Here is a 22511-nt window from a genome sequence, read left to right on the forward strand (position 1 = left end):
TCCTTGCCACCTGCTACACACCACTCTATGATATGCAGCATGGAACACCTTATAGAGCACAAAATGCCTTGTATATGTAATTCCCTGCAAGCAGATACACATGTATACAATTCTTCCATATTCACCAAAACCAGCATTAACTTACAGGAAAACTGACAACACAAAAAACAAACAAAAGAATCCCCCCAAAAGAAAACAAAAAACCAATCCCCCCCAAAAAAGAAAACCCACCAAAAAAAACCCCCCAAAACCAAACCAAAACAAACCCACCCCCACCAAAATAAAAAAACAACAAAAACCAAAACAACAAAAAAATCCCGAAGAGGTGAAAGTACTGCATTCTCCCATAAAGACAGAGAAAGAAAAGTTTGTTCCTACAAAAGGGAAAGACATGATGCTTGAAGGAGATGTAACAACATACACTGCCACATTCCAGAATCCCTTCTACTGACTCCCACACAGCTATAACTATGCTGTCTGAATCTAATTTGACTGCCTGTTAAATTAATCATAGATTTTTTTTTTTCCATTCCTCAAAATTATACTTAAGGAATTTGTTTGGATAAAAAAGATGGCAATAAATTTTGAGCACTTCCTGGAAAATTATGTTTACGCTTTTTCAACTAATTTTATCCAGTATTTTAAATAAATCAAACTATTGCTTTTACTGTTTCCAAAATGATTCTTGCAATTAATTGTTCACCCCAAACAAAAAGCTCAACTCACTAATTTTCAGTGTGGGGTGATTACTTTTCTAACAATAATATCTTAAATCAAGGTTTGATTTTATTGTTCTCAGAAAATAAAAAATTTTGAGGCCATTGAGAATTTGTTTTGAAAATTGTTCTTTCAGATGGAGAAACTCTTGTTTCTCTATCTTCATGCCATTCAGTTGAGAATCACAGAAGAAACAAGAGGTTTGATAAGAAAACCAAACAAGTTTCTCTAGTGTCAGTAGTGGAAGGACAAACCAAGCCATTTCCCATGTGACTTTATGAGTTGCTTTCTTTGCCAAAATTTACTTTACAGTACCAAAAGTCCTGGCTGGATATTTCCGAAGTGCTGTTGCCTCATTACTTCTGCCCTCTGAATATGTGTCTTTGAGAATTATTCCAGGGTGCAGCTGTTTGGAGTGATCTGAAGTATGTGTAAATCTTTCTCCCTTAAGAACAAACATCCTCAAGAGGATGAACATCAAAGAAGGACAGATCTCGTAAGCTAGGAGTATCAATAAAAGACAAGGTCTCACCTTTTTGGTACTCCTAAGGCATAAGCAGATTCTACCTATTCTAGCAAAGCAGAACTAGAGCACTCTTCCCTCAATCTCACCATTCCTTTCCCTAATTTTTCCAGAAAGAAATAAATAAAACTGACTCACAATTTATAATACAGTTACCATAAAAGTAAGACTTCCCTTATTCAAAAGATACCTTACTAACCTAAGTATCCTACAATGCAAAAAAAAAAGGATTTTATGTAGACTTGTGCATGGTTATATTGAGCTTGGAAAATACTAACTCTGCTAACTGGGGAAAATGCAAATAAAAAACAGATGGACTAGCTAAAACCTGGAGATGAAGGCATTTTAGACCCTTGTCTGTCATCAAGACCTTCATAACCACATCTTTTTTCCAATATGGTCATGTGGTATACACCTGCAACTTGTCAGCAAGAAGCCTACTTGCAGTTTTATTTTGGTTCCTCAAATAGCTTTTTAAAAAAAGAGTTCCCTGATCCTTAGTGGTGCTAATGAATACTCTCACATACCATATCTAGCAATTGTTTTACTTTTGGCTTTTAAGCTGAGTGACGTGCAAAAGATATTTTAAGATATGCATCTAATTGTCAGCTCTAAGCTCTGGCTTTAAGAATGGTAAAAGTAACAAAAGACAACTTGATATTAAAAATTTCTAAGAAAAGCAACACAACCCAACCTTTATTCCAAATCTAGAGGCCATTCCTAAATAAAGATGATACCTTTTAAATTAAAAAATAAATCAAAATACTGACCTACCTAAGGCAAATTACAGTGTCACATAAAAAAAAAATTCTTTTGCATGTAGCTCAGACAACTAGTAAGTCCATTCAAAACCCCAAAAGATCAGGTGCCAGCCAGCTACCTGAAAAACCCTCTTGCAAATGCCTGATGCCATCAGCTGCCTTGATCTACCAAAACCACCATCCATTGCTAGCCTACCTATCAATCACAGGGAGCTTGAAACAAAAATATCTACATAGCCTTGTGTCTCTTTCCTGCATTCCAACATTCATTGGAATAATTTCTGCTCCCAGCAAAGTAAATTCTATTGCTGGGTAGCATTCATTATTAAAACAGAAAAATAAAATAATATAGTGTGTCCATTGGCTTGACTAACAGAAGGGAAAATGCACCCATAATTTTCTTATTCTTGGCAGTTGCTGAGCCAATCTAGGTATACTTGTTTTTTAAATATAAAGATAAAGACAACATACTTGTAAAAATGTACATGTCAACAATTGTCTATGCATAAGTCAAGGTCTTCAAAATCTCCTACACAGTGCTTGGAACATAGTCTTTACATTTAGAGAATTGCAGAGAACATTTCCTATATAGAACACAAAGACACAGATCAGTCCCAGATGGAGAGGGAAAAAGCAAACTGTAAACCAGCTCTATTTCACCAGCAATGATAACTAATTTTATAAGGCACATCATTCCTTCACATACTTCAGCTATACATATCATTTTTTGGTTGTAAATCTCTATCCACTAAACACAGCTTTGATATCATGGGAAACCAGATGAAACTGAGATAAAATATGTAGCACTCCCTGAAGCTGCATTTAAACAGTCTTAATTAATTTTCTTATCCCAGATTACAGGCAATCAAGTCACCCATAGCATGACATAAATTAGATTTGCCTGTGATAATGAGTCACATTTTCAGAATGTGTTGTCTGATCAAGAGCGTTGTTTACTGACATGTTTTTTCCTCGGGCATTCCAATTACTTCTGTATCCTTGTATAAGAGATACAGAATGCTTGTCCAAAAAATGTACAGCAAAGATGTACTGTGTTTTTTTCAATATTGGAGGATTCAGACTAGATATTGAAATGGGTGCTGCTCATGCTGTGCCAAGATGTTGCCTATATCAGTCCACCAAGACTAACCTTTGTCAGTCACGTCACAGCAAAATGGAAAAGTTAAACTTCTCTTTTTGAGAGAGAGAACATAAATCTCCCTTCCTTCCCTTCCTGAATCTATATTCAAAATTCCAAGACTGCATGACAGAAATACTCAAGGAAAATGATGTAGCTGACAGAGGAGAGAAAAGTTGAGGATTTTTACAGTTGAACAAGTCCTTCCAGGCTACTGAAGATCTTCTTTTTAACTTTGCAGGAAGGCTGAATAAGGAACTGACTGTACTGATTTTGTGACTAAGTGGGTAATGTCATTCCCACGATTTGAGAAGCGTGCAGCAGTGAGGTTTATGTCTATGTTTGTCTTCCCCTTTTGATAGAGGTGATCTCATTTAGCACCTTTTTTCAGTGCAATGAGGTTTTCTTCATATTTTTGCTAGAGTCATTTGCTATCACACATATGAACCACAGAGTTTCACTGAAAGCTGTAGCAATACTAAGTGGTGAGATTATTGTGTTAAGTCAAACAGTTTGAGTCTCTCTGTCTGGCACTATAAAATATAATGAAGAAGCACTTGAGGGGGGAGAGTAAGACAGACGTAATGTGCTGAAGGGTGAGAAGACTGATGGTAGACGTACTTTACTGAGCTTTGGGAGATAAGACCTTGAATTTCAGCATAGCCTTCAGCAAATATTTGAAGACAGTATTCCTGGCCAGTGTCTTAGTCACCAGGATCTCATTTGTTCATATTATGAATTCTCACTTTTACGCTGAAGCTACTCCATGCTGTAGTAGCAAACTATGTCAGTGAAAGGCAGCAAGAGCCACTGGCATTTTTACCTAGGCTGTGTTATCACTTACCTAGCACATGCAGTCCTAGACACTGCTGGCTTCAGAACCACCTTGAACGTTGAGAGGAAGGAGCTGTGCCTAAATAAGTGTTTTGGTGGAACAGACACCAGAAGTGACTCCCCCAGAAGCATTTAACTTGCTTTTTTTTAAACACGTCATACAGTCTAAGTGCAGAGTCCGTCCTGGTAGGAGATCATGGCTGCTACCACTCCCAGCAGAAGACACAGCGTGGAGTTTGTGTGTTAGCCTTTTACTGTGGATGCAGAGCAGCACTCAGTAAGAGAGTTGAAGTCTTATGTACCACAAAATGACAGTATCACTGCACTTACTCTATTGGACACTCCACCAGCTTTGGTCCATACAATCATCCTGTGATGATACTGGGGACTGAGCTGAAGAACAGGAGAAAAGCCACAACTAGTTGTACAGCCAGAAAGTAAGAGCTCTACAGAGCTACCAGGTCAATCCATCATCCTCTCTTGCTTGGCAAAGAGGCAGTAGCTATAATGCAAAGGTGGGACAAGTGACTCAAGAAAATGGACACATATATTAGCCCAGGAATGGTCTTGCTTCCTACCTACTCACTTGTACCAGTGAGTTAGAAATCTAATTTAGGCTACTACTCAGTCTTGTACATACTATCCCTGGTTATTAACATCCTGTGTAAATACCTGTGTCACTAGGTTATGCTACCACATACAACAAAAACGCCTTTTTCTGCTGTTAAAATTTTTCATATTACATCTACAAAATCTTTTATATTCATACCATGCCTGTGAGACAGCTTACCACAAATGCAACTGCAACTCAGTCTATTACTCATAAAAAACATTTCAATTAATTATACTTCTGTAAATTTTAAATTAATGACTGTAAAGGCGGTTGAAGCTGACCTCTCTACAGCCAATATGCTAGCTAGATGATCAAAACTGTCCTGAACTATAGGCAAGAGGATAGAGTTTCCAACCTCCACTTAAGAGATGAACCATAGATCTTGTTTGTCCTTTAGTCCTGGGCATATTGCTTAATATTCCACAGCCATCAGATACAATGAAGCAACCAGCCAGCTCAGTCATGGTGAGAGTCTCTCCTTCCTGTCCTGCTTTGGACAGAATTATTTTTCTGAGAAAGGACTTGGTCCCCATAGAGCAAACATATGAAATAACCACAGGGGTGCCATGTTTTCTTTTGCTTTTCTCTTTCTCTAAAGAATTAGTAATCCAAAATAAAAGCATGCCAATAAATTAGGAAATGCAAACACATGCTATAACTAAATAGCCTGCTGTCAAAACTAACTACAAAGAATGCAAGTAATTGTTTGGCTCCCCAGCTGGGCCTGATTCTGAGTTGGGATCTCAGATTTGTTTTGGCTTTTAACAAATCAGCATTGGTAGGACAGTTGCATGCAACATGTTTCCTATAGAGCTAAATTAATACATCACATGTAAGATTTGTCCCACCTGCCTCTTCGGAGACAGAATGAAGGTCCTGCCTATGAAAGTCAAAGAGAAAACCTAATGTGATCTCACATGACACAAACCCTTGTAAAAATGGAAATAAGAACTCTTCATTCAGAACCACATGAATGTGATAAAGCAAAATGGAGGGGATAAGAGGGGAATTCAAATCTTTTTAATAAAAGAGCAGATGAAACAAACAAACTCCCAGCTCTTCATGGGTTGTGGGTTTTTTTCCTTCCCTGCAAGGCAATTAAGCTACTTACTAATAGCTTCTTAGACGTATCCAGACAAATTCACATATAACTGACAAACTTCAGCCTAACTTTTTCCTAGCTACTTAGCAAACATGTAGGTTAAAATGGGGATGAGAAATGACTGTTATTTACTACTATTTTATTATTAATCCCAAATGAGAAAAGAGTTTATCGGCAGCCATCTGGAGCAATGTATTTTTCCCACAGCACTGCTGATGTTGCTTTTTTCTATTCTTAGCTCAACATAGGCATAGATGATAGTGAGGGATCTTACTGTGCGCAAGCAGAAAGCCATGGTTAATTTATCCCACAGAGGAAATCATGCTGTGCTCTCAGACAGCTCCAGACATGGATCCTGTCTCAGACTGAGAAACCAAAAACTCTCAACTCTCAGTGACTGCTGTGGCACAGACCATTCCTGAAAGCAAAACTTACAGTAGTTGCAATGAAACAGATTTACTTCTTTCATAACAAGTTTAAGGATTCAATTTTTCTCACCAAACCTTCTTCTTGTTAAAATAATACACCCATGGCCCACTTCTCTGCCAGATCCAGAGAGAAAAGCATCATCTTCAGCCTCTGGATTAAGCACAGGCACTTTCTTCTACAGATAATTTATTTTTAACTCTTCAACTTAAAACAACACTGCTGTTCCATGAGGTCTGATTCCCAGAGTGCTACATCATGGATACATATACCACAGCTTCCAAAGATCATTACTTAAACTGTGTGGATAATGGCCCCAGAAGCCTGCATTATTAAACAATAAATATGCATGTTTCAAAATAATTCTCAATCCACTGCTAGACCACCAGGGGAAGAACATTTCTAAAACATGCAGTAGTCCAGCTCTCATGATTTGCTAGAGCCAAAGAAAACTCTGATCTTAACAACCAGAAAACAAACTTCACTGAGGTCCTTCTGAACCAATAGGCTGCAGGGCTCCCTTGGGTCCTGTCTCAGGTTTTCTTGTCTCAACAATAATGGCATGGAAAAACAACATCCAGCTAGGCAGTGGTGCAGGGAACTGTGCTCAGGGGGAGTGTGTAGCTGCATCTGGTAGAAGGAGAGTCAAACACTTTCAAATAAACAGGGGAGGTCTATTGACCTATTTCATGTAGTGTTAGTGTGAGTGGCAATTCTTCCAGTGCAACAGAAAAAAACCCTTCAAAGACTTTTCCTGAATTAAATTTTACTCCTACCCTATGTGATCTCCTAGCCCACATGATGGATTTCAACAAACATTTTAGGTCTAGAGCAGAACCTCTTATTCAGCAGCTTACAATTTCACACCTTTTCTTTCAGAACTACCTACATTTTGTGTCCTACTGGGAGGAGGACACAAAGTATCCTTTGTGTAACAAACAGGAGTATCTGTTTAAAACTGGCCTTGGCTTCAGAAGGACATATGGAGGAAGGTAATGTGAAAGACTGCAAGTGGATCAATTAAATTCCTGGGTAGATACTATTATCTTGATTAAATTTGTCTTAATTTAGTGCATTTTACATGTGATATGAAAGTATAAAATTTTAAGTAATTCACCTTACTAGTTTATTCAACTTCATTCACCTTCAATTCACCTTCAATTCCTCATCTATGTAAAACCTGAAAGGAGTTATATTTCCAAATAATTTAAAGGCCAGCACACTATGCCCAAAATAGACACAGATGTATGTTTTTTATATCACAGAACTGCATCAAACAGTCTCCAGAACACAGCATATACACTGTTGTCCCCAAGGCAGCACAGCTATGAATCTTCCTGTTCTACCCCATCTTTAAGGAAAATTATCAACTTTAGATCCTGAATCCTGCCATCTCAAAGGAAGCATATTATGTTTCCTGTCCCATGCACAGTGTACATACACAGGTGCTTTTTACCTCTCTACCTCATGTCATGGCCATGAGAATACATAGCAATGTTTTCTTCTCAACATTTGGAGAGACCATGAGCCACCTACACCACTTGATTTTGAAGGCAGCTTCCTGTTCCACAGAATTGGTGCCTTACAGAAGACATAATTAAAGAAGGTACAAAAATTTGGGGAACAGTCAGTTTGACCCCAAATTTGGCAGACTTTGTCTCAATGTGTATGATTTATATTGTCTGGTGAACTACCAGCAGCAGCATTACAACAGACCGTCAAAATGATGTTAGGTCATCTTTGAAATCCACAATGTAGTACTAGATCAATGTGACAGGAAGCCTCTAGATCTTGATTTTACGTCATTTTCAAATGCATCACCAAAGGCTGCTCAAAGAATAAAGACTTGCTAACATGCACTTTGTTCTATGTCCAGCCTTTTCAGCAGACTGTTCTTGTCCTTTTATGTTTGCCTTTTCCCCACCCCTTTTCTGATGGTTTTGCCTTTTAGTTTTGTCTCTAATTGGCTATTTATTATCTTTTCCAGAGAGAAATTCTTCTGGCTTTTTGATCAACATGTTTGCTGCAAGGGATGAACAGTGGGTTGCCAAAAAGAGTTTTCTTTATGGATTTATTAGCTCTAGAAGTGTGGAGTTTTTTATTAATATAGGAATACTATCCAGATGAAAACAGCTAGCAGATCCTATGGCTCCTAAAGTGCCAGGCATTAAACTAGAGGTAGATACTCAGATATTGTGGTTGGGTGTAGAATAACGTTGCTGGGAACTGACAACAAGTTATTGTTTAACACCTGGGTCTGAACATCCCCAAATGATGACATACTTTCAAGGTGAAGCTTTTATTCAGAGCCATCTCTCCAAGCATGTATTCACAGCCAGAAAAATGAGATGACAGCTTTACCTTCTTTAGTATACCTACTAAGCAAGTAAACTGCCTTTGCTTTTAAACATTCACAAAATATATAAAACTGAGGGAGAAAATCTGTCTTACTGAATTCAGTGCAAAAACTCTCCTTTGTCTTCTACAGTGCACGGGGAGAGAATGCTCTCAGATTATAAACATTTGTGCAGCATCTGCAATCCTCACCCTGGAAATGCCTCTTATGTATTCCTTGTAAAATATAGTTTGTACTGCAGAATACAAAGCATTCAAGACACCATTTTTCAAAATGCACTTTCTCTGGTCCTCATATTTAAAAGGACAGCCTTGAAAACACGAGCTCGTGTCAGCCAGAGAGACAGGCAGATGCCGTATGTCTGAGAAGGATGAACTGCAGTCTCCACCTCAGCAGACTGCCGACTGCAATCTAACATTGTTACCAAATGTCAGCATTATTGTATCCTTCCTGATGGTCATTTATGTGAGAACACCTGGCTCGTATGCCTCTTTCAGTCCCAGTTCTTTCTCTATGCGTCAGAAACCACCATTGTCATCTGATATTCCGAACATCTTCCCTGTTTTCCTGCTCTGCATGATCTCCTCTGCAACGTGATGGCTATGACTGCTCCATTGCGAAGGGAACTGAGAGGGCCCAAGTCCTTTGAACTCCCAAGTACCTCAGATATCAAAAATCAGTCACTCCAGATTTAACATCAGAACAAACAAATGACTTTGGGACATCTGCACCAGCTCCCACTCTCCAGTCTCATGCACCTCAGAGCATTCAGAGACATGGCAGCAGAAGTCTACAGGTTTTAAGGAAAAAGAGCAAAAAAAAATGTTAATAGTTCTTCAGTTTTTACAATTGATCTGCATGAGTGAGACTGAGAAACAGGACGAGTCAATAATGTAACTTGGGGCTTTCCTTTTTGTGGCAACAGGAAGAACTACAATATGAGAGCATGGCTCCTCATCCTGACTTGTTCTAGGACCAGTTATGCTTGTATGAGGAACTTATGCAGTGGGACTACCTGCAAAAACACAGCTGTCCTGGAAACCCACTTGTTCACAACCCCCTGAGGCACAGGCAACCTCCACAAAGTGCTTAGACTCATATTGCTGCTCAGTTGACTCCTCAATAAGAGTAAAATAAAAAATTTTAATACTCGGCTATTAAGGCAAATTATCACAGTTTACTCAAAGAAGGCCAAAGATGACAGAAAGGGAAAGGACCACTAAGAGCTTCATTAAAAATGTCATTGTACTCTTATTAAATGATTAAGTTAGAGCTGCCTACCAAACTTCAGCCTGTGGTAAATAACGTAGCAATCAAGGTTTCAACACTATTTACCCTTTTTTCCCTTTTCTTTTAAAATGCTTCTGGTTAATTTTGCACAAACAAGAAAAGAGGAGCAGCACAGCAAGGCAAGAATAACTTGTGAGTAAAACCAGATGAACACTAACATATTTACATAGTGTAATGACTTCACTATTAATTCAAACAAACCCAGATCCCAATTCTCAGAAGAGAGAGCTGAGCACATGCAATCCAGGAGGCAAGAACAGGGTGGCTTCAGACTGCATTTATGTCTGCAGCCCCTGAGTTAGTAGAGACTGCTCTTAGTTTCAGTCTGCAATAGTCACTGAGGGACCATCTTTCATTCCAGACATACTCCAACTACACCCTCTTCTCCATCTTATGGGGCCCTTTCCATTTTTAAGCAAGACTTACTTTAGTGGTAGTGACCATAACACAGAAGAAACAGAATGGTAGGATTTCAGGAAAAAAAAATGTAGAAAAAGCCACATAATGTCATTAAAAAGGAAAAAAAAAAAAGAGGGGGAAAAAATTTCAGACTCACTGTAGAGGACAGTCACTTCTTGATAAAGGCACCCAAAAAAACCCCAAAAACTTCAAAGCGGAATAATCTTATGCAATTTCTGAATTAAGCCAAAATGGACCTTGTCCTATTCTAGTCATTGTCAGCATGCAATTACCTAGAATTCCGGCATTTAACAATGAATTAACTGTAAATCTGTTGTCCACCCTCAAAATAAGCTATTCTTCAGCTAAGATCTGTATTTATCCTCTTCACTGATATCTTTTCAACTTATGTTTTCAAGCACTCTTTTCTTGTCCGAAAATAATATTCTTTATGTGGAGTTATGGAATCTCTTCTTTGTTCCTAGACATCTTGGATGTTGGTCAACAAAAAGCCATTAAGAAGTTTAATCCTCTATGTTTGGCACTACATCAGACTGAGAGCAATTTCTTTGTAACAGCCTTCAGAATAAATATCCACTAAATGCGGGTTTTTTCCTTATACTGGTTACCCACACTTTATAGTGGGTGGCCCTTTCATTTATCCCATTACTGTATTTCCACTTCTAAAGCTAAGCCAGATGCAGCAACCTGATACTACTTTTCAGTTCACGCAACTTTATTGTAATGAAAACTTCCGTGTATATCTGATACTTGTTAGGAAAGCCAAAGAAACAGGAACCATGGTAATATTGCACCACCTTCTTGACAACTTTCATTCTGCATGAGTTGGAGTCTCATGCAGAATTAGCATGAGACTTCATGCTTCATTAGCAAGCATTTTTTGCGTTTTGATGCCTCAGAGTGCAAGCATAGAGTCAACCTGTATCTGAACTACTCTTGTCAGTGTTACTTGCACTATAACCTTGCCCAGAGGTTAGGTTAGGTGTTATACTTTCTTAAAATTCTACATGATCAGTTCTTTAATTGCTTGATAGCCTACCTAAGCAAGACCGACAAGGGCAGAAAAGATTTTAAGGATTTTGTTTAATTGGTTTTGTCTGCCTTTTCTTTTTTCTTTATTCCTTCCTTTAAACAAAAGGCAGTGGAGTTTAAATGGCTTGGCTATGACAAGGCTACATAAGAAGTACACAGTACACAGGTAATTTTCTTGAGCCCTCATCCATTTATCTATATGATATTTTTCTTTTTTTTTTCTGAATTTTTACCCTTCCTTTCAGATGTGCTAATTGTAATTGACTGTGTCTGTTACAATAATCTCCTCTACACAGGGATACAAACACAAATCAAGGTGGCCATATTTACCAGCAAAGTAGGAAAAAATGTAGTCCTACTTTCAAGAGATACCTGTGAAAGCATATTTTATATAAATAACTTGATTTCCTAAAGCATATTTTACAAACTTAGTCTATTCAACTACTGCCAAAAATTCTTAGAGCACAGGTATGTGCAGAGCACTCCTTAGACTTAATGCTGAAACCATACATTGACCATGGCTAAGTGATTATGGCAAAGGAAGATTTCCTTCCTTAGCTTTTCGGTACAGTGTTTGTTGGAAGATGTGAAGGAGATGAGATTTATTGTTTTCTCTATACTTCACATGACACTCCGGGGAAGAAAAAAAAAAGGAAAAAAAAAAGAAAATAAAGGAAATTTGAATTAGACAGATAAAATCATTTAGAACTAAGTCTTGGATAGTTCAACTAGCAGCAGTGGAGTTATTCAGATGATTTGTGATATTCATGTGTTTATGCTTCTGATAACATAATCACATCTTTTATAGTTTACTATAGTTTACTGCCTCTGTACAATCCTAAACATCCACTGGTCAGATTATGTGACTAATACATCTGTTCTAGAACAAGCAGCAGTCACAAGTATTGAGGCCATGTTACTGAGAACACAGCTGTGTTGGGCAGGGCACGTCTCCAGGATGAAGGACCACCGCCTCCCTAAGATCTTGCTTTATGGTGAACTTGCCACCGGCTGCCACATGAGAGGAGCCCTGAAGAAAAGATACAAGGACTCCCTGAAACAACATCTCAGCCTTGGCCATATTGATCAACATAACTGGTCTACTCTGGCCTCCAATCGGGAGGTCTGGAGACACACCATCTATAACGCTGCTGATGCCTTTGAGAACGCACGCAGATCACCATCGAGGAGAAAAGACAACGCAGAAAGAAACGTGTCTTGCAGAATATACCACCTAGGGAGTCTTTCTGCTGTGCCTTTTGCAACTGGACACGTCTATCTCGTATTGGCCTTTTTAGCCACCAGCATGCTTGTAACAAACGTGGGTAGAGCCTTTCCCAAATCTTCGTTCACGAAGACTAGCCATGGTGATGATGATGATAGTTTACTGTTCACAAAGCATGATTCATCTCAGGCAATGGATTATTTTCCTAGTCACAGGGCAAGTAGGCAGAAAAGCAGACTAGAATGATATGAATTAAAAGTACTTCATCACAGAAAACTAATGAAGTAACACTAGATGGTTTTCCTCAGTGATGAAAAGGGTATTTCCCAAGTCAACCAATTCCCTTTCAGTTTCCTGCTCTTCTAATTCTCCAGGAGACAAGACTATTCAGAATACTTCGCAGTAGAAACAGCGAGACAGCACATTTCCCTGGCAAGGTGCCCTTTGTGCCATGTCTTTAGCACTGGGCTCTGAAGAGCACTTTGGCTTGAAGATTTCTCTCCACCTGCACTGAAACAATAGTTATGTCTGTGGTGGTTACACACCTGCTCTGCTGAAAGAACTGCAAAACCCACCAGACAGCTCTTTGCATATCCAAGTGTCTAAATTCACCTGAGTGTTTGCATGTTTTGTGAAAACACACAGAGAAAAACCTGTGACAAACCAAACCAAACCAAACCAAACCAAACCAAACCAGACCAAAAAATAATCCCTTTCCCACAGACCACTCAGTCTCAAAAAAGGCACAATTCGCGTTGTCTTCAGAACTTTCTCCCATGTAGGAAAATCAGCCCATAAAGTAACTAAGTAACACTGTTTAAGTGTTAGTGTTTCCTAAATTTGATGCGTTTTCCTTGAAGCTAATTCAAAGCATCATGTGGGATAGGAGCAAACAGCACACTGCCTACTAAGAGAAGCTCTCTAAACTGAAGCACTGAGGTACAGCCTTGTTGCTACTTGCTGCCTCATTAATTCAGGAATTAACTTCCTGTGAGTCATGGAAAATGACCACCAGAATACAGTGGAGAGGGGTGAAACATCAGCTTTTCCATAATTTCTGAGGCCAGTCTCTTGCTGGCCTTCCTACATGCATAGGGAGGGAAGAGAGGAGAGACTACATGACCTTTCTAGTGCTTTGCTGCTACAACTTCACATTCTGACCCCTGTCCAGGGTAGAACTGCCCCTCCCTTGAAATGCTGAAATGCCATTTTCATTGGTATTAATTTTCCCTGGTATCAGTGGCACAGAGGCTATCAGCTTCTACTGCAGCCTGCTTTACAGGCGTTAGCGCTCCACACGCTGAGTGTGGCAAAGCCTAAAGGAAGGAGGAATGAGTCCCTCCACTCTCAATGCCTGCGGGAGAAGGCATTTCCCACTGTGGAAACTGCTGCTCTGAACACTCCCATGAAGGCCGCTTGAAAGCCTGGACTCTCTGAGGCCACACTAGAGTTACGCTGTTACAAATTAATCTACTTTGGACATACATAGGTATGGTGCATAGCAAACACTGGTTTTATTCCTGAAAAGCCATAATCGATCGTTTGGGTGAACTCTTCTCACTGTAATCAGTAAAACCTCATTTAAACATAACACTTCAGGACATGGACTGAAGGCAAGACAGTGCTCTACCTTAAAGGGTTAACAGCTAGGAGATATGTATATTGCAGAGAGGTAAGATTTGTCATAAAGGAAAAACATATATTTACATCAGTATAATTAAAATGATCAGTCAAAATTCTTGGTTTGAGGGTGTCAGGCTATCTTGAGCTGCAACAATAAGGTATATGAATTGCTTAATACTTCGCTCAAGTTTTAGATAACACATAGTGTATTTACAAAGATTTAATCTAATATATTTATCCAGGTTTATTCAATAGAAGAGATTTTTTTTCTCAGTTAAACCAATATAATCATGCTGAAGCCTACAGCCTGACTGTGTGAAAGGGTATGAGCAGGGATACTGATAACTCCCTCAGTAGACTGTCATACAAGTGTACTGCCCATCAGTTAGGCCTACGTATACTTCAGAATATTTCTTGAACATGAAATCCAACTGCATTGCTATTTCAACATTTTTCTAGCACATTCTGAGAGAACATAATAATTCCACTCTAAAATACCCCTTTTCAAATCTTTTCTTATTTTATTTCATCTTGTATTAACAAGATTTACATGCTTGATCATGAGCCCTGGAAAAATAGAGGAAGAAGCACATGCTAGTACACTTAGTCCATTTTTTGTTAAACAGATGACAAAGTTGGTCTACACATACCTTACAATCACTGACCTATTTCTCTCCTGTATTTTTAAGTCCTCACTATAAAACTCAGCAAAGGGAGATTGAAGGCACTGACAAATATCAGCATTAGCAGCAGAGCAACCATCTGTCACACCACTTAAACCCAGCTGTTTGTAGAGTGATGGCCAGTAGGGACTATATGCTAGGAGCAAAATACAAACGCCTGAATCCTCCCCAGCACCTCTTCCAGCTATTTATACAAAACTTTGCTGACCTTCTTTCCTTGTTTCTTTTCAGTGTCAGCTGCTTTTTACTCATGGCTAAGCCACAGTTGTTTACAATACACCAAAAATCCAAGCTAATGATCTTAGAGTCTTCAAGTCTAAGCACATCTGGTCTGGAACTGAGATTCTGTCCTAGGCCCATCTTTCACATAAATACACACACATCTAAATGGAAAAACAACCCTGTGCGTTACAGATTTGCTAAGGAACGTGCAGCAGTACCCTTATCATTCCTATCAAGTGTAACTCAAGAAAGACTTGAAAAGTTCAAAAGAAGCAGCAAACTGCTGTTTAAATGAGACTCCATTAGGCAGAACTCTGTTCATGACTCTCCCAGATCATTGTTTTTATTAGCAAGCTACATGAATAACAGCAAAGCTATTTGTACAGCACTCATCGGGTTGGGTGCAGACTCCTACCCTACCAGAGAGCTCTTTTAGATGTTCAATCCAGCACTGCTGTTATCTGCTCTGTGAGAAAAAAACCTGATGCAAATGAATGGAAATTTTGTGTCTGGTCAACAAAGGGGCTTTCCCAGACAAAACAGAATGAAGATTTAAAGTTACTTGGTAAATCAAAAGGCTAAAAAGCCATGACCTTGTAATCTCTCCCTAATGTGAGTAGTCCTCACAGTGATCCCATGGTTTCACTGGGCTTCAAAATAGATTTACGCATTACAAACTTAGAACATGAGTCAAGATTTCAAGAGCAGGTCATCAATACCTGACAGCATAAAACTATTGAAATGTAAATTTTGTGTTAGTTGGAAGCATTCACTTTCAGTTATTTTAGAGCAACTTGGACAAACTTTTGAAAAGAGGCATGAAAACGGTCAGATTTATTAATGGAAAAGCTAAGACCATGTCTGTCAATTTTTCTGAAGTACCACATCCACTCCACTCATCTGTATACCGAGTAATGTCATTGTTTGACAATGTTCTCAAAAATTCATTTTGTATGACTGAAATGAAACACTTTCAAAGTTTAAATAATCTACTTTTGCAGACAAACCAAGTCTATGAATATGTCATTAGACCATTACTGCATTCAGAAAAAGCAGCTGTAGAGCACTCCATAAATCTAATTCTGCTTCCTCTGAGCAAAACCTGTTCCAATTTCAGAGTTAAGACTCCAGTTCAATACTGCAGAACAAACACATCTGAGAGAATAAACCAGACTACTTTTTGATCCTAAGCCTTTCTCCATTGGTAGTTATGGCTGAGACAGTGCTTAGCTTTAGGCTGCTCCATATAGCCATGAAACTTACTCCAGAAAATGACCTTATGTAGCTACAGAGTGTCCTTCACACATGGCCCTTTTTATCCTGATAGGATTATTGATTGAAGGTTTTGTCCTAAAGGAAGGAGCTTTGTATTTTGAATATAAGGCTGCTTGTGCTGAAATAGAAAACACCCACAGGTTTATAGCGCCAGAGCTCTCACCTACTGTCAGACCCAACTTCAGTGCAGAACGTTGCTCCTCTACAGGTCCCTGCTGGATGCCTTCCCATGAATAACACAGGAACTAACATGCTTCAGAAAACATGTTATCTCAAAAACCCCACCACTTTTTGCTGAAGAGTTTGAGGACTATTGAAATGATACCAGCAGTCTAACACAGATTCTCGAAGAATCTCCAAGCATCACAAGCAGGAAAAAAATTCTTAAAAAAAAAAAAGTTTGCTTTTTTAGAATGGTCTTGGGAATAAGATACTAACAAAAGGAGAAACAGCAACAAAAAGTGCTAAGAAGCAGATATAGGGGTACAATTTAGAGACTGGTCTGCATCCAAAACCAGGACTGGTGAGCACTGCGAGCCAGCCAAGCTGTCACAGGTTCTATATGAATGCTGACATGATCAGGATTTCAAGAGAGGGAGACATACATATACTTCCATGCTTGAAAAATATAAAAAAAGCATTGATGAGTTCATTTTAAATAACATTCACCTATCTAGCTGAATATATATGAATATATAGGAGAGATATAACATGGGACAATTCTGGTGTATGGCAAATGATAACAGAATATGACAGCAAGTACATAATTTGCCAGTATCATTATAACCATGTTATATCTGCTTATAATTTTTTCTACCGAGAGGCAACAGAGAAACCTTGGTTAGAGACAAGACCTGTATTGTTCTAAGCGAAATAGAAATCTAGTGCAAACGTCAGAAAGGTTCAAACGCAGCTCTGTAGTGGATTTAAAAAGAGCTGAATGAGGTTCTAAAGTCTTTTAGGATATGTCAACAAATCAAATTAAAAACAGAGCTATTCCAACAAGCAATGTTGTATATACTTACATATTGCCTATTGGTATACCTGCCATGTAAGAATTTAGTTTAGTTAACCTAGTTAGGAAACTCTTAATTTAAGTTTTATTTGCTTCTCCCTTTTGAAAACAGCATACTATTTTCCTTTTTTCCTTTAATGGGCCACCAAATTACATGTGACCAAATGTACCTATTTAGTGAAAACGGGTTCCATTAGTATGTAATCTTACACTTGCATTGTTTTCTTCTGAAGGAAAATAATGGAGAACAGGTGGTGATGCTTAGCATCAGGCTCCTGTTTCTAGAATTACAATCTTCTGGGAGCCACCAGCAATCTCTGAAAGCTGTCGTAAGTGCTCGGAACTAGTATGATCCAGAGCACACTCAATACATTAAAGCTTCTTTTTGAAAATTTAAGTAGGTGTGACAGGAGAAAACTGGCTGAATGGTGCAGGGATTCTAACATGTCCCTGCAAAGGGTCATGATTTCCTTCTGCATCCCACAATAAATAACTCAAGCTGGCCTCCATTTCCACAGCAGAAATTAGACATTTAAAAAATTCAAATAGGTACCAGATGCACTATAAACCTTTCTGGTTTAGCATTCAAATGCATGCTCATTCACATTGTTGGAAAATACAGGATTTAAATTCTCCTAAAAGAACGTCAAGCAGCTCTTCCTTTACACTATTTATCCTTTACTCCGTGTCACAAAAACAGCAGTGCCAATAAATATCTCGATGTAGTTTGAAAACCTACTGATGTCACACGGCACGAATAGTTTTACCCAGTGAGTCACAAAGCCACATGTCAAATGGACATTTCTTTATTTCAGCAATCCTATCCTTACCTTACCAAGTAGGAAGTGGTTTAGAAATAATTCTATATAACCAACTGTATTTCCCAATGAGTTCTCATGATAAACACGAGACAGAAACACCAATTAAGAGATCTGTCTAGACAGGGAAGCAAGCATTATATCCCTGTTTTAAAATTTGGCTGCAAAGCTGAGGAATAGGACAAAGACAACACATACTTATAAGGCAGTTTCAACTGACACACAGTTTTACAAAAAGAGATGTGGAAGGCTGGCTGGCATCCCTAGCTACTGCTATATATTAGATATACCAAGATACACACTTATACAAGTAAATAATTAATGCAGGTTTGTTTTGTGCCGGTTTAGTTTGAGAATGAGAGGAGTTAAAAGAATATAAAGTTACTTGCAGGGCTAGATTTTCTGCTGGTGGAAATTGGCAATTTCCCACCAATTTCCACAGGTGTATGTCAAGTAGTACAAAATAGTTAGATTGTACTTAACAATACAGATTTCTTGCACAGCTATACAAGATCAATATTGCATTTATTATTACTAAGATTATTTCTTTTGGGGGACCCTAGTCAAAGTCAAAGTGGTCCCTGCAAGTTGAAATTAGTTTATGCTAGGCTATCTTCAACAGCCCTTTGGGGCAAAATATATATATCTTAGCCACCTTTAGTGCCATCTGTGTTAGCTTTCCCCTAAAACAGAAGGCAGTGTGATGAGCTGCAACTCTATAGGAATCATATTCTGATTCAAAAGTGCTCAGGAAATTCTTTCACTGCTTCTGGTTTTCCTCAAAGTCTTAATGGAGTGACTGGGAGAGAGAGCAAAAGGCAACAGTATTAGGGGAAAGAGGATGGCAAATACTATTGTTTTTCCTCAGCATTGTGCTAAATCCACCTGAAATAAGCTCACTGAAGTAAGGGATTGTGTTACATTGTGCCATCAGATCCATCTAAAATCACCTGTTTTCTCAATTTCCTTAATACAGTAAATATTTTGACTCATTTGTCACTCCTATTAACCTGAATCCAGCTAAATGACTGAAATCTCCTCTAACATGTACATCAAAAGCAAAATTCTTGAGCAAAAGACAATCACAAAAAAATTATTATTGTTAATGAGTGAACAAGAAAAAGTGTACGGCCAGATCCCAGGAAAGATTTTATCTCCAAAAGATAAAATAATTCTCATCCTGTTTGTGAACTGACTAAAGTTAAACTTTGGAAAACAATACACAAGAAAGCACATAATGCCCTTTTTAAAGGAAACTGTTTTTTAATAATTTTACTTTAATTCCAAACTCCAAACTTATCTTCAAAAACTATTTAGAAAAAGGAAGTTGCTGTGCTTTGAGCAGTAAATAAGACTGAAAAATGAAACTTAAACTATCAATAATTTAGTTTTCAAGAGATCTAATTTCTTGAAGGTTTTTTTCCCAAGCAAGAACTGAAGGTTTTGTGTCTTTATCAAAACTTCTTGAACTTTTTTATGTTTTCCCTTTTCCTGATACTAAAGTTTGCAAAAGAAGTTCTAATAACAGCAGAATATTAGTAAAAACAACAGAAAATAAATTAAAACCTTCCTGCTTAATCCACGTACCATAAATGGTCTTAGTATATACATGCATATATATACAGATATATGTCAGATTTAATGTAAAAAAATATATCAAATTAGGATATGCTCTTACAGTAGGAAAACCAGAGACATTCTCCTTACTATACCATCTCTAAAATTATATCCTTGGCTAAAATTCTGAAAGTATTTTACCTTTTTAAAATCTTTTTCCACAGCCTGACTGATTACTTGCTAAGTCCATTTAAGCATAAATTCATCTTAGCCTGGAGCACAAAGATACTGGATTTAGCTTTTATAAATACTACAAACTTAAAAGTATTGTATTGCTGAAATTTCCTTCAAATTCAGAGAACTTGCATAGGTGGAAAAAAATCAGTGCAACTTAGGAAAAATGAGGTTTTCCAAATTATAATAGCTTACAGTGATTTTTCTTTCCAGAAAAGGAACCTTGGATTTCAAATTGACATTGCTGTTTGAAGAGACAGCAGTTATAACACTGCATTTTAATAGGATAACTGGCCATTAAGTCCCTACACTCCTACACACTTTCCTCCATCCTCGATAAGATACTATTACTACCAAAGTTAGCATCATAGTAGAAGTTAATTCTTTTCCTCATGAAAAGAGAAAATAAAAGCAGTAATCATGAATTTAACCAAGGAACAAACAGTCTTTTTGGAACAAAAGATAAACGCGGACCTGAGTGTCTGATCTTCTTTGATCAGTAGTTTGATCATAAGACTCATTTTTGTTGCCTTCCAGACACAATGGTCTTACTACCTTTCTTCAAAGAATAGAAATCTTAATTTTCTAAATGAAGTGTTGAAAGACGAATCTGTGCTGAATTGTATCTTTCTGAACTAGTTGGTAGATGGTAGATATACATTAATTGTATGTAATTCATGAGGGGTAACATTCATGGTACCATAATTTCAACAGTTTGTTGATTAACTGTTGAATTCTTGCTCAGATTGCACTTCTCCATAAGCAGAACATTAGTACCTTGTGGCAGCATACTTTGCAGACAAACTGCATTGCACTGCATATGACAGAGTTGTTCACCCTTCTCAGTTTGTAGAATCTGGATCCAATTTTCAAATGAAAGATCACTTTGCTGAACATTTATTTTTCCTGTGGAATTACTGTTTGGTGAATAGGCTGTTTTCAGCCTTGGGGGTTATTTATTTAGATTTTTGTTTTCTTCAAAATATTGGTGGAAAATGTTTGTCTGCTTGAGGGGTTCCATTTGCTTCTGATCTGAGGATTGACTGACTTCTACTGCCTAAAAAGTGAGTGAGCAAGTAGAAATACAGATGGAAGATTAAATGACCACTAAGTATCTAAATGAACTGGTAATTACAGTCCCAGTTTCAAAAATCTGTCAGATGAATTGAGTTTCAGTCTAATTCAGAGTTCTGGGAACTTAAATTTCTATATACTTAAAAGCTTATTATAATATCTAAAAGAGATGGATGAGAGAGCATGAAAGCTGAAAAGAATAGAAAATGAATGCAGCAGTAACCTGCTGGTTCAAGAGCAAATGAAGGTTCCTAAAACCAATACTCTTCCCATCTGCAATAAATTGTGATATTCTCCTGCTTAGAATCTGTACAAATTGTGAAAATACCACTTTTTTTTCCCCATAAGGCAGTTAGAAAGAAAAAAGCGGCTTTTTATTCCAAGAATTTTTATGTGAAAATGGAGCAGTCTCAATGAAACACTACAGTTTCCATTACATTTTTTTCTGTTTCCTTTTAAGCACTAAAAACACTCCCTAAGTTCTGACATTTCCAGGAATCCTGGAGGCAGAATATTTTTGTCAAAAAAGAGCGCCAAAAGTAGAAAATATGTCAAGTATGCATCTTTTAAAAACAAATATTCCCAAGTCAAGTTTACAAAAACGACTGTTTAAAGAAACATCGATTTAAACAGTATCATTTTCAACCTGTGTACTTCCTATTAAGCTTCATGACATTTAACTTCTTCTGTGTTTGTCTTCTCTGAAAATACTCTCCATTGTGTAAATATTTGAATTGGTGGTCTATGTTGTCATTTTCCAAATGTTTTGAATTCCTTAAAATATCATATATTTGTTTCAGAGAAGAGCATTTTACGTAATGAGGAAATTCAGATAGCATAAGACGACAAGTTTTTGAAATCAATGCCACAGAAGTTTAGTATAACTGATGACTGAGCCAACCAAACATTATGCTTAAAGTCATAGGTTCCACTCATGGGTGAATTAAGTGGTCCCTTCATGCTTCTGAATGAGATAGTCATCCATTAAATACAGCTCTTGAAGCAAGTTTCATTATATTCAGGTAAATTTATGCTCACGAAACAGTGAACCATCCTGGGAAGGCAATTCCACTCTTTCTCCGATACTTTGTGCCCTTACGACTGTTTGAAAGACTCAGCTTTCTATTTCAGTTTAACTTGTGATTCTGCATCCTTTAATACTAATAATACATGAGGGTAATATGACACTGAATTTAAAATACTTTTTTTGCCTATGTAGAAAGCCTTTCTGAATCACATAGACCTGGCTAGATGCCTTTCATGAAAGAAGAGGTGGAATTCTGCTCCAAATCAAGCAAATTTTAGTGTCTACTTCTTATTTCTAATTAGGTCTCACAGAAACACTTTCTAAATGATCTTTTTTTTTAATCAAGAAAAATAGCATTGCAAAATCAAAACCAACCTTCACAACCCAAATCCATGTTGGTCTCACCAGTGCATTTCTAACAGCAACAGCAATGCTGTGGTATCAAGATGAAAGTTGCAAAACAATGTTTTTATTGCCAGGTAATGCAGAACAGAATTGGCTTGGGCAGCTGACAGTGCACAGGCTGAAAAAGCCTTAGGAATGTCT

At 37.7% G+C, this 22511-nt stretch overlaps 1 long non-coding RNA gene across 1 annotated transcript in view; it reads right to left on the reverse strand.

The window, feature by feature from the left end:
- Positions 1–9281, reverse strand: part of LOC108506467 — a 17927-nt gene extending 8646 nt beyond the window's left edge. Inside the window, exons 1-2 of the long non-coding RNA XR_001877773.1 lie at positions 9212–9281; positions 8869–8874 (exon numbers count right to left, since the gene is read on the reverse strand). This is a non-coding gene — a long non-coding RNA (uncharacterized LOC108506467). The remainder of the gene's footprint in view (positions 1–8868; positions 8875–9211) is intronic.
- Between the last annotated feature and the right edge of the window lie 13230 nt (positions 9282–22511).

The sequence above is a fragment of the Lepidothrix coronata genome, unplaced genomic scaffold (genome assembly GCF_001604755.1).
Source record: "Lepidothrix coronata isolate B3197 unplaced genomic scaffold, Lepidothrix_coronata-1.0 Scaffold215, whole genome shotgun sequence".
NCBI classification, from domain to species: Eukaryota; Metazoa; Chordata; class Aves; order Passeriformes; family Pipridae; genus Lepidothrix; species Lepidothrix coronata.